This window comes from Rhinopithecus roxellana, chromosome 3, assembly GCF_007565055.1.
Source record: "Rhinopithecus roxellana isolate Shanxi Qingling chromosome 3, ASM756505v1, whole genome shotgun sequence".
Lineage (NCBI taxonomy): Eukaryota > Metazoa > Chordata > Mammalia > Primates > Cercopithecidae > Rhinopithecus > Rhinopithecus roxellana.
Genome location: NC_044551.1, coordinates 164,674,355 through 164,687,025, shown reverse-complemented (window position 1 = coordinate 164,687,025; position 12,671 = coordinate 164,674,355). Strand labels below are relative to the sequence as shown.

General features: G+C 44.1%; 1 protein-coding gene across 3 annotated transcripts in view; it reads right to left on the bottom strand.

Moving 5' to 3' along the window:
- The window catches only part of CNOT6 (CCR4-NOT transcription complex subunit 6), an 88,981-nt gene extending 76,911 nt beyond the window's left edge, over positions 1–12,070 (bottom strand). For 2 of the 3 annotated variants that reach the window (XM_010375029.2, XM_010375030.2), the window contains exon 1: positions 11,686–12,070. The gene's annotated coding sequence lies outside the window, so the exon portion shown is untranslated. Of the gene's footprint in view, positions 1–10,714; positions 10,819–11,685 lie in introns of all 3 variants that reach the window. The other variant, XM_030927215.1, reaches the window with a different exon arrangement.
- Positions 12,071–12,671: the final 601 nt, after the last annotated feature.

Here is a 12,671-nt window from a genome sequence, read left to right as displayed (position 1 = left end):
TTTTGTCAAGAGTGCAAAAGAAGCCTTAAAAGCAGTGCCTAACTTACTAGGAATAAGAAAAACTATTATCTGAAACGCAAAATCTAGAGAAAACAGAAAGGACTTCAATATCCAAGGGAACTAAGAATACTGGTTCTGGGATAGCCTGAGGTAAGAAGCAAGGGGGCAAACTTAAAGGTTAAACTACATAAAATCTATCTTAGGGACACAATGGCACAGTAAGAGCAAACATCAAACAGATAGGTGTAATGGCAAAAGGGTGTTGGGTACCTGTCTGCCATGTACTGCACTAGGCATAGAGTAGCCACTATTCTGTGAGCACTCATTACCTGCCAGGTCTATCCAGCACTTTACATGCATTGTCTCATTTAACCGTCAGTATTCTTATAAGCAGACACTATTATAATCTTTATATAAAAGAGAGAGGGTCCGGAGAATAAATAACTTTCCTGAGGTCACGAGGATACTAAATGGCACAACTGTTATTTTAACCCAAGTCTGATTCAAGTTTGTGCTTTCAACTACTACGCAATAATTTACCTATACGACCTCAATTTAATTCTCACAGCACCCCACAAGGTAGATTCTACCTTCATCTTATAGGAGGGGAAACTGAGACCCAGAGTTTACGTAATTTGTCCCAGATTGCACACTCAAAGTAACTGAGTTGTAGAGCTGGGATTTGAACCAGGGACAATCTAACTCCAAAGCTAGTCTTTCTATTCTACCACAGCCTCATTCTCAAGAATTTTATCATTTGCAAGACCAAAATCTTCTATTCATTATCCAAATATTATGCTGCTGGGACCATGAGCCCTCGTTTATGTCTCAGATGCATCATCTTTACCTCCTCATCTATACTTTATAGTCCCAAACCCTCCACAACACACTAAGACACTCAAAGTGTTTTGAGCAGATCTCAGGACCCTTCTCAGGGCCCTTGTGCACTCTTAAAAATTAACTAGTACCTCAGAACTTGCGTTGATGTGGGTTACAGTTATCAATAATCAATAAAAATCAAATTAAAACTGAGAACTTTAAAAATATTTACGAACTCTATAACAGTATTAAACCTATCACATGTTAAATGACATTTTAATAAAAACTATTTTAAAAAACAAAGTAAAATTTAGTGAGAAGAGTGACACTGACACTGTCTCACAGTTTTGCAAATCCCTTTAAAGTCTGCCCACTAATGTAAGGTATGAAGTCAAAACCATGATTTGTGTAGTAAAATCTCACCAAGATTAAAAAGGTAAGCAGTGGGGAAGTCACCAATCCTAAATCTGTTCTCTTACCATGAGACAAGCAACCACCATTTAGTTTATTGCTTCAGCACCGTAATATTTATGCCAACGTGAATCTTTGCATTTTTCTTACCTTTTGCCAGACTTTCCAAAATCTACTTACTGCCCCCGCTCTTACAATGAACCATAATATTCTAAGTACTACTATCTAGTGGGAATTTTGGTCTTTTGAGCCATTCAATATTTATTCTAGCTGCTAATTCAGATACACAATGACTTGGGAGGTTGTAGTGTATAAGCAATCAGTTTTGATCCACTAGTTTTTTCCCCTTAAAACTAAGAAAGAAAATTATTCATAAAATGTTGACCTTACAAAGCATCAAGAAGCCTTTAACACTAGAATCTTACTCTAAGGCCACTGATAATGTTTCAGAAAACGTGAAAGCTACACACTGCTTTTTGACTACAGACTGCCTTTTCCAAAATAATGAAATGTTTTATAACTGAATTTTTGACTAGCATGAAAAGTACTCTTACGTGGACTCTCGGGAGGTTTTTGATCCATAACCAAGAGAAGCATAAATATTAACACAGATTCTGCCACTTAGCTCTATTATGGCAACATGATCAACCACAAGTGTAAAGGGTTATAAATTTGGGTCAACAATTGGGTCTTCCTATATTATCAAATTAACCTCAAAGGACCAATCCAGTCATAAAACCATGAGAGTGTGTTAAGAGGAAAAAGGGGCCAGGCGCGGTGGCTCATGCCTGTAATCCCAGCACATTGGGAGGCTGAGGCAGGCAGACCACAAGGTCCAAGAGATCAAAACCATCCTGACCAACATGGTGAAACTCTGTCTCTACTAAAACACAAAAAATTAGCCGGGTGTGGTGGCGCACACCTGTAGTCCCAGCTACTCAGGAGGCAGACGCAGGGGAATCGCTTGAACCCAGGATGCAGAGGTTACAGTGAGCCAAGATCACACCACTGTACTCCAGCCTGGGTGACAGAGTGAGACTCTGTCTCAAAAAAAAAAAAAAAAAAGAAAAAGGAAGGAGGGCACAGTATCAGTAAGAATACAAACTGGGACTGGGCGCAGTAGTTCACACCTGTAATCCCAGCACTTTGGGGTGCCAAGTTGGGCAGATCACTTCAGGTCAGGAGTTCGAGACCAGCCTGGCCAATATGGCAAACCCCCATCTCTACTAAAACTAAAAAAAATTAGCCAGGCGTGGTGGCGCGCACCTCTAATCCCAGCTACTCGGGAACCTGAGGCTGGAGAATCACTTGAACCCAGGAGGCAGAGGTTGCAGTGAGCCGAGATTGTTCCACTGCATTCCAGCCTGGGTGACAAGAGTGAAAACTCCATCTCCAAAAAAAAAAAAAAAAAAAAAAAAAACCAAACTGGAGTCAGACCTGTATCAAGTACTGGTTTGAAATGATGGGCTTACAATCATCTTATTGCCTAAATTTCCTCACTTATAAACTGGTGATATCTATGTCACAATTTTGGTGTGAGGATTAAATGAGATACATGTAAAGCAGCAGAGCTCACTGCACCACTGGCATTCAACACTACTTTTTTCTTCAGTGGTTATGAATCCCTGAATCTTTTGAGTTTCTATAGTTTCCACAAAACTAAAAACCAAATGACAATTTTTTAGTCTCAAATAAACGATAGTTATCATTGTCATAATTTTAGATTAACAAAGGAAACTACTGGTCTAAAACATGGCAGTTAACTTCATCAAACATTGTTTTATGATGCTGAAGTGTTTACTTAGCAACAATACATAATCTTACAGAAGAAAAATATTTGCCTCCCAAAAGGCTGAGTGCAATACAATTTTTGATTTAAAGTAGTCAAGTCATATTTTCATCTGTTTGGTCTTTAATTAGGAGAGATTACTAATACATCTTTCTCCCTATAATCAAAATCTGCCTAATAAAACTATATACAATCACTCAATGCACCTAGAGAATCACCAGTAATGCTCTGTATTTGGACATACAGAGCCACTGGCTAACTTGTTTTATTAAGTCTCTATGTGTTTGTAGCAATAACTTGGAAAGAAAATGACCATGTCTAATGATTTCCTCTTTGCTACTACTTTACGCTTAAAACTGCATCAAATATTTAACCCAAGTTTAGGCAATGGAGCACAACATAAGTGCAAACCTAGCACAGGGCATAGGAAAGCAAATCTTATTCTTCTAGTAACTGAAGGCTGAAAGTTGTAGTATTATGATTTTACATCAGATAATCTCTACCTCTAATGAGGAAAAAAATTTATTGTTTTTGAAATCACACAAAATTCCACAGGCAAAACAATTTTGTGTGACCAAATAAAAATGCAATCATTTCAACCAAAAAATCAGGGGAACGTTTGAAAAACATACATGCAATATGTATTATAAAGTTAATTCCTAAGTTTTGGACTTAAGGAAACAAAGCTGGTGACGAACACAGGTGCCTACCTTCTCTCGACCCTGTCTCCTCTTTAAACTATTACCCTTCTTTCCTTCTCCTCTAGTTTAAATTTTTCCAAATAGTAGCCTATAACCTTCTTCATCTGAACCTGCCATTTGCTCCTCCGCCCAATCTACTATCTGACTTATATATTCCCTGGTCCCCCAAAAATTTTTCCTGCGTTCATTCTCCCACCTGCCAAATCCTATCAACCCATTTCCAGATCTCCTCATCCCACCCTAAACCTAGGCACAATGATCACTACTGAAAACTCCCTCTCTCTTGGCACTATGACCTCTCTTGGCATCTGCAACGTGACTCTCTCCTGGTCTGCCCTGATCTCTTGAACTACTTCAATCCTGTCCAAAACAAAATATCAGCTGTTCCTTAGGGTTCCCTTAGTCCTGTCCTCATGTGGTCCAAGAGTCAAGTTTCACACTTGCATATGTGCATACTTTCATTCTCTTCAGCAAAGTCCATAATTAACTGATTCTCAAATGGGGATCTTACCTCTGCCAAAAAGGTGAAAAACATTTGTTCACACACTCTTCTGAGTAATCCCCTAACTTCCAACACCAACTATACAATGACCAAATCTATCAAACCCCCAACCGCTGTCTGGTCCAGATACCTGTTAGACATATCCCCTAAGTATCCAGAAGGTATGTCAAACTTAACAGCATCAAAAATCAAACTATTCTACTTTCCTTGTCCAAATCTGTTCTTCCTTTTTTTTTTTTTTTGAGACGGAGTCTTGCTCTGTCGCCCAAGCTGGAGTGCAGTGGCCGGATCTCAGCTCACTGCAAGCTCTGCCTCCCGGGTTTACGCCGTTCTCCTGCCTCAGCCTCCCGAGTAGCTGGGACTACAGACACCGCCACCTCGCCCGGCTAGTTTTTTGTATTTTTTAGTAGAGACAGGGTTTCACTGTGTTAGCCAGGATGGTCTTGATCTCCTGACCTCGTGATCCGCCCGTCTCAGCCTCCCAAAGTGCTGGAATTACAGGCTTGAGCCACTGCGCCCGGCCCCACATCTGTTCTTCTATTTCCCAAGTTAAATCATACCAACAGTTCTCCAAGCTAAACAAGTTCTGAATCATACTCAACTCTTCCCTATTTTTTTATAGCTTATGGCTTCTCTGTCCCTAATTCTGGTATCCTGTGCTTTTCTATCCCCTATGCCAATGTACTTGAGCTCTCACAGGATGTAAATGAACTCTAACTCCTTTAATCCAGCTTCTACATTTTCATTATGTGCCTCCTGAAAAAGTATGTTACATGAACCATTTGCTCACCCATATCCACCTAAACTCTCACTGGATTTCTATCTACACAGGAAATCCCAACACTTTATGAAAAAGCCTACAACTATTCACGAGCTGTTTCTGACCACTCTTCTTGCCCCTCTCATCCCTGTGTCCTATGCTCCACCACCCAAGTTGTTCCCAACATGCTGTTCCTTCTCCCTGTCCTACTCAACCTAACAAATCCCTATTCATCCTTTAAAACCCAGCTTAAAGACCTCTGATGACTCCCTGGGTTTTCCAAGCAGAATGAGTTTCTCTTTCCTTAGCATGCCCAAAATGTTTTGTGCTTTCTTAATTACTGTATAATCTGATGAGTATTCTATTGGTTTGTTTGTCTTTCTCCACAACACTATAAACTTCCTTGGGACAAAAGACTGTAAGCCCCACAAAGGTAGCATGGGACCTGAGACATAGGTTGTTCAACAAGGATTTTTGAAACTGAGTTTTAGTACTACTTAAAAATGGTATTAAACAAGTATAATCAACTATAAAACTTGCTTTCAAAATGTGAACTTGAATTAGCTGGGTGTGATGGCGGGTCTCTGTAGTCCCAGTTACTCGGGAGACCGAGGCAGGAGAATGGTGTCAACCCAGGAGGCAGGGCTTGCAGTGAGCCTAGATGGTGCCACTGCACTCCAGCCTGGGCCACAGTGCGAGACTCCGTCTCAAAAAAAAAAAAAAAAGAAAAGAGAAAAACAAAACGTGAATTTGGCCAGGTACAGGGGCTTACACCTATAATCCTAGCACTTTGGGAGGCCAAGGCGGGAGGACTGCTTGAGCCCAGGAGTGTGAGACCAAACTGGGCAACGTAGAGAGACCTCATCTCTACTAAAAATAAGAAAAATCAGCCAGGTATGGTGGCACACACCTGTGATACCAGGTACTCAGGAGGCTCGCATGAACCTGGGAGGTCAAGGCTGCAGCAAGTCATCATCACTCCAGCTTGGGTGACAGAGTAAGACCCTGTCAATAAAGAAAAGGAAAAGGAAAAGAAAGAAAAAGGAAAAAATAGAAAGGAAAAGGTGAACTTGTTCCAGTGTAACTGATACACAAATTAGAGAACAATTTGAGCACAATCCATACCTTCTGTTTATTTATGCGCTATTTTGTCACGTAAACACTAGATGAAGGGAGAAAGTCTGCACCCAGTCGAACTGAACAGTGTATAAAATACATGAAACACACTTCAAACACCTACCAGCTAAGTCAGTTCACTATGTGTTAAGGGCCACACCTATTCGCTTCTGGTGTCACAACCTTCCATCTGATTATAGGTAATTCTTCCACCACTTCACAGTAACTCACAAGCAGCAACCTTTCTGACATCCCTTTCCACAAGCAAACCAGGCCTTTTCAAGGCAAAATGCCACATTTATTACAGCATCTATATATTTCTTAACCATTCAACACGTGTAAAACTGTTCTATCATTTTTACCAGGTTCCTTTTTTAAACGTGTCACTGATAAAGAGCTTCCTTTTTTAAATGTGTCACTGACAACCCCATTTGTCAGTCTTTCTACTGCACAATTCTGCAAAGGAGTGATTTTTTAGGAACCTATATGTTGCTTTACAGCAAACTGACTGTATAAATAACAGTTGTATGAGAACTTCTTAGACTTTAAGTTAGTCTCACTATTCCAATTCCAATAATTTACTAGAGAGGAAACTGCCATCCCAAAATTTCACAAAATGTTTACAACGCATATCCTAGCAAACCATCAGGATACTGATAATTTTTTAAGCTTGGTGGCTTTGATTTCAATTGGGCATAGGGTTGAATCTTCCAGCTTAAGGTTTATAGCCTGCCTAAGCCTAACTCAGAAGACAAGTGTTCTCGACACCTGAACTTTCATGAGTACCATTTTATGATTTTCATTGTTTTGACTGTTTTTAACTTCTTCCAAAACATACTGACATTTTGATTTTAAATGACCCTGTATTACAGAGCAACTGGGCATAGCCCTAAAGTCCCTTAAGGGACCACAGACTCAGGAGACACCATATCCAAGTTAAAAATAGATCCAAGCCGGGCACGGTGGCTCACGCCTGTAATCCTAGCACTTTGGGAGGCCAAGGTGGGCAGATCACTTGAGGTCAGGAGTTTGAAACCAGCCTGGCCAACATGGTGAAACCCTGTCTTTACTAAAAATACAAAAAAATTAGTCAGCGTGGTGGCAGGAGCCTGTAATCCCAGCTACTCGGGAGGCTGAGGCAGGAGAATGGCTTGAACCCAAGAGGTGGAGGTTGCAGTGAGCCGAGATCATGCCACTGCACTCCAGCCTGGGTGACAGAGAGAGCCTTCATCTCAAAAAAAAAAAACAAACAAACAAAAAGAAAAAAAATAGATCCAAAGTCACTAACTCCATACTATCTCAAATATACACTTGTACGGCCTCCACTCCATTCTCCACAGGGATGCCCAAGTGGTCTCTAAATTACCTTGCTCCCCTGCTAAAAATATTTTGGCTCTCTCTTCTGCTGTAAGATACAGGTATAAACTTCACTTTTAGCTTAGCAAGCATGGTCCTTCAAAACCTAGACCAGACACACCTTTGCAGGCTCATCTCGAGTCATGCCCACTGTTCCAATAACACCTTATCACTAGTCTTACCCTAACACTTGACACCTCAATGTACCCACAGTTCCTTCTGTTTAACATGACTCCCTCTCCCCAGTTTGGCAAATTCCTATTCAGTGTTATTTTCCGTTAACTGCCCCCACACCCTCGGCAAGTTTAATTATTCTCTGTTGTGTTCTCCCACAGCACTCTGTGCACCTAGTAAGCCTATACGCTATGAGAGGGCAAAATCAGAGTATTATTTGTCCTTGAATTCTCAGCGTTAAAACACTGTGACCAGTACATATCTTAACATGTAACTTAAGTTTCCAAGAAAATATAAATGGAAGAAGAAGAGGTAAAGACCAGAGAAGGGTAAAGTGAAGACGGCCTAAATGAGTCCCCATCTTGGATCAAATAACCCCCAACCTCGCTACTTATTCAAGTACCAAAATACAGTACATTCCATTATACTCTAATGCACCCCAGCTATGCATACAGTATATGTTTACAGTTTATTCTGCATTTTTTTTTTTTTTTTTGAGACGGAATTTCACTCTTTTTGCCCAGGTTGGAGTGCAATGGTGTGCTCTCGGCTCCACCTCCCATGTTCAAGCAATTCTTCTGCCTCAGCCTCCCAAGTAGCTGGGATCACAGGCATGTGCCACCACGCCCAGCCAATTTTGTATTTTTAGTAGAGATAGGGTTTCTCCATGTTGGTCAGGCTAGTCTCAAACTCCTAACCTCAGGTGATCCGCCTGTCTTGGCCTCCCCAAAGTGCTGGGATTAAAGGCATGAGCCACCACACCCAGCCTCAGCAATTCTTAATTTCAGATACATAGCGTTTTATTAATCACACTTTGTGATAAAATGACTACCTTGAGTAATGGGTATAAAGATATCTACAAATCCAACTCTGGTTTTCCCAGTAAAACATACATTTTTAGCTGAGCCTATTAGGACTTTTCCAAAGTGATAAATGCTTTAAAGTGGAGCTTCCCAAACCAGTGGACCTTACTTACATATGGGAATGGGTTCTAAATGTGCTGAACATATTGATCCCTCACCCCTAATGGCCCAAAGAATATAGCTGTGAGCTGCCTTAACCATTTATTTCAGTATGTCTTACATATATTATCCTTCTCTGTTACACCACGAAAAAGGTTTATGCTTTAAAGAATATAAGAAGGGAAATACAGGTACTGGAATGTCTAAGCATTAACCAAAATGCATACTTTTTTTTTTTTTTGAGACCGAGTTTCACTCTTGTTGCCCAGGATGGAGTGCAGTGGCAATCTCTGCCTCGCGGGTTCAAGCAATTCTCCTGCCTCAGCCTACTGAATAGCTGAGATTACAGGCATGAGCCACCACACCTGGCTAATTTTGTATTTTTAGTAGAGACAGGGTTTCACCATATTGGCCAGGCTGGTCTCGAACTCCTGACCTCAGGTGATACACCCGTCTTGGCCTCTGAAAGTGCTGGGATTACAGGTGTGAGTCACCACACCTGGCATAAAATGCATACTTTTAAACTACAGGTACAGTGGGCAAATTCCTACAATGCCTTTACACATTTGTAGTTAGGATCAAGTTCTATAAACCAACCTTATGTCTGCTCAAAAGAAAACAGTTTGAAATTTCCCAATAATTGTAGTTTTACTTTGCCAACATTTAAGAAACCTGAAAATACCTACAAATTTTTTTTTTTTTTTTTTTTTTTTTTTTTTTTTTTTTTGAGACAGAGTCTGGCTCTGTCACCCAGGCTGGAGTGCGGCGGCCGGATCTCAGCTCACTGCAAGCTCTGCCTCCCGGGTTTACGCCATTCTCCTGCCTCAGCCTCCCAAATAGCTGGGACTACAGGCGCCCGCCTCGTCGCCCGGCTAGTTTTTTGTATTCTTTAGTAGAGACGGGGTTTCACCGTATTAGCCAGGGTGGTCTCGATCTCCTGACCTTGTGATCCGCCCGTCTCGGCCTCCCAAAGTGCTGGGATTACAGGCTTGAGCCACCGCGCCCGGCAATACCTACAAATTGAACAGGCATATTCAAAAGGAGCTGCCTGGGCTGCATCACCACTATCAAGACACTATGTAAATTACCTAATGATTGGCTTTCAGAGAAAATCTTCAGTCTCACAAGAATATCTATGTCTTTTGTCACCATTTTTAAAAACTGATCAAGACAGGGTCTCACTACGTTGTGACAGTTATCACAGGCTTTAAATATTTCATATTTTTCTGAGACAGGGTCTTGCTGGTCTCAAACACCTGGGCTCAAGCCATCCTCCTTCCTCAGCCTCCCAAAGTGCTGGGATTACATGGTGAGCCATCATGCTTGGCAATTACATAATCTTTTTTGACCATTTCATTAAGCATCTCGTTTACCTACTGAGAAGTGACCTGAAATAACTTCTAACCATTAAAATACCCTCTACCCACCCAAAAGAATAAATCTCTAGCAATGAGGTCATACACTCACGTGCTCTCACATGCACACAAACCCAGTCCTTCCCCTAGTAATTACAGTATCATGGGCAAGTCACCTCCACCTTTCTAGGTCTGTTTTCTCATTAGCAGCTGTTCAAATATTTTGTTTAAAACAAAACACCTGGAGTAGATCACAGATCTAAAGATATTAAGCAATTTTTATTCTAAATTTTACTCTAAAAGTCATGACATTCTAAAGACTGTGATGGCCAGGCATGTTGGCTCATGCCTGTAACTGCAGCACTTTGGGAGGCCAAGGAAGGAAGATCGCTTGAGTTCTGGAGTTGGAGACCTGCCTGGGCAACAAAGCAAGACTCTACAAAAAATTTAGAAATCACCCGTGGTGGTGTCTGCTGGTAGTCCCAGCTAGTCAGGAGGGTGAGGCAGAAGGATCGCTTGAACCCAGGAGGCAAAGGCTGCAGTGAGCCAAGAACTGTGCCACTGCACTCTAGCCTGGGTGACAGAGTGAGATCCTGTCTCGAAAACAATAAATAAATTAAATAAAGACTGTGATAAATGTCTTAACAGCAATTCTCCAAAAAAGCCACCCTTTTGATCAATGGCCCACGTCTACTCCTACAGCCAACAAATCTGTTCTGGAGTGGTAAATTCTAGTACATTGTAAAAAATACAAAGTGCTACTACACACCATTTTATTTTTCAGTTATTCATATTCACTCTCTTCCTCTTCAAAGTTAAATTCCCAGATACAAGTAGGCAAGAAGATTCAGCACTAACAATGAGACAATCCACCTGGAAAACAGGTAAGTATGGGAACTCAAATTCAAGCAGATTATCTAAAACACATCAGCTTAACACAGTAACAACAAATCCAAGAAGGTCAAGCGAGATGACCATTCACAATGTTGTCAGTGGCAATAACAGTTAAAAACAGAAGGCTACAGGTGTTGGTTAGCAGGCTCTTCGCGGAAGGTGAAGGAGGTAAAGAGTCAAAGAAAGTTTCCAAAGAATATAAAGATCAGTGTTGAAAAACAAAAAGGAGGGGTGCAATTTGGGTTACCAGAGAAAACTGCTTCTAGAAACCAGTACGATCTCCGAGTCCTTAGCAATACTATAAAATAAATCTCTTCATTGCATGCTAAGTGCTTCTTTAACCTGTAACCCACCCCGTCCTCTCCCCCCAAAATCTGCGTTAAACTGAATTTTAAGAACATTTTAGGGGAGGGGTAAGCAGTGGGTTTCCCGCTTGACAGTAACTGCGGCCACAGAGTGCGAAGTTCCACACCCCACACGGCGAGCCACCCAGACAGCCGCTTCTCCAAAGTTGCCACCCGTCTTGGCCCCGAGTCCCGGGACAAGGACTCGCCTCCTCCGGCGACAGCAGCCGGGACCCGAGAGCCCAGCGCCGGCCCCCTCCCCTCTGCCCGCCGCCGCCGCCGTCAATCAACAACCCCCGGCAGGGACTCGGCTCGGGGGCGCGGCCCGGGGCGGGATCGCCGCGCGTCCAGGGGGCCCCAACAGCCGCCAGCCTGGGGAGCGGCGAGCCCGCTGCCCATGAAACTAAAGTTGCCCGCGACCGAGGCCGGCCGACGGGGCGGTCCGTGCGCGGCCGCAGAAAGAAGCGGCGCCCCGGCCGGGCCTCGGGCCTGCCTCGCTCACCTCTCGGGGTGCGCCGCCTTCCTCCGCCGCTGCCGCCTCCTCCTCCCTGTGAGTGCAGCGGGGTCTGACCTGTGGAACCACCATACCAGTCCCGCCCGCTGCTGCAGCGCCGCCACCGCCGCCGCTCCGCTGCCGCCTTAGTCGCTGCTCTTTGTTCCCCCTCCGAGAGCCACTGCTTCAGCCGCCCGCCTCAACCGCCCCGGCGGGCCGCCACTACGCCCTCCCGCCCGCTCGGCCCCCGGCCTCGCCCTCCTCGCTGCGCCCGCCGCTGCCTTCGCCTCCGCGCCGCCGACGCCGCCGCCACCGACGCCGACGCCTCCTCCTCCGCGCCCCCCTCGTTTTCATTGAAAGCAAACAAGCATCATGGCGGCGGCCGCCTTCCCTCAGCCAGCGAGCGCCCGGACCGCCGCCGGCACGCCAACATCCCGGCCGCTCATTGGCCGTCGTCGCTGGGCGCAACCATCCGGCCTTCGGCGCGGGGGTCGCTCCGGCTGGCCGCGGCCTAGGCCCCGCCCTCACCCCCGCGCTGAGGAACGGTGGCGCGGTCCGGCGCGCTGCGGGCTCTCCTCCCGGTCTGTCCTCATCCTCTTTCCGTCCATCCTTCGTCTCCTTCTGTTTCCGCTCTCCTCGCTCTTTTCCTGCCTTGGCACTTCTGTTTTCACCTCTCTTTAGCGCTCCTCCGTTTCTCATCTACTTCTTTTTCCGCCTCGGGTGGTCCACTTTTTTTTTTTTTTTATTTTTTGAGACGGAGTCTCGCTCTATCGCCCAGGCTGGAGTGCAGTGACGCGATCCTGGCTCACTGCAAGCTCCGCCTCCCGGGTTCCTGCCATTCTCCTGCTTCAGCCTCCCGAGTAGCTGGGACTACAGGTGCCCGCCACCACGCCCGGCTAATTTTTTTTTGTATTTTTAGTAGAGGCGGGGTTTCCCCATGTTAGTCAAGATGGTCTCGATCTCCTGACCTCGTGATCCGCCCGCCTCGGCCTCCC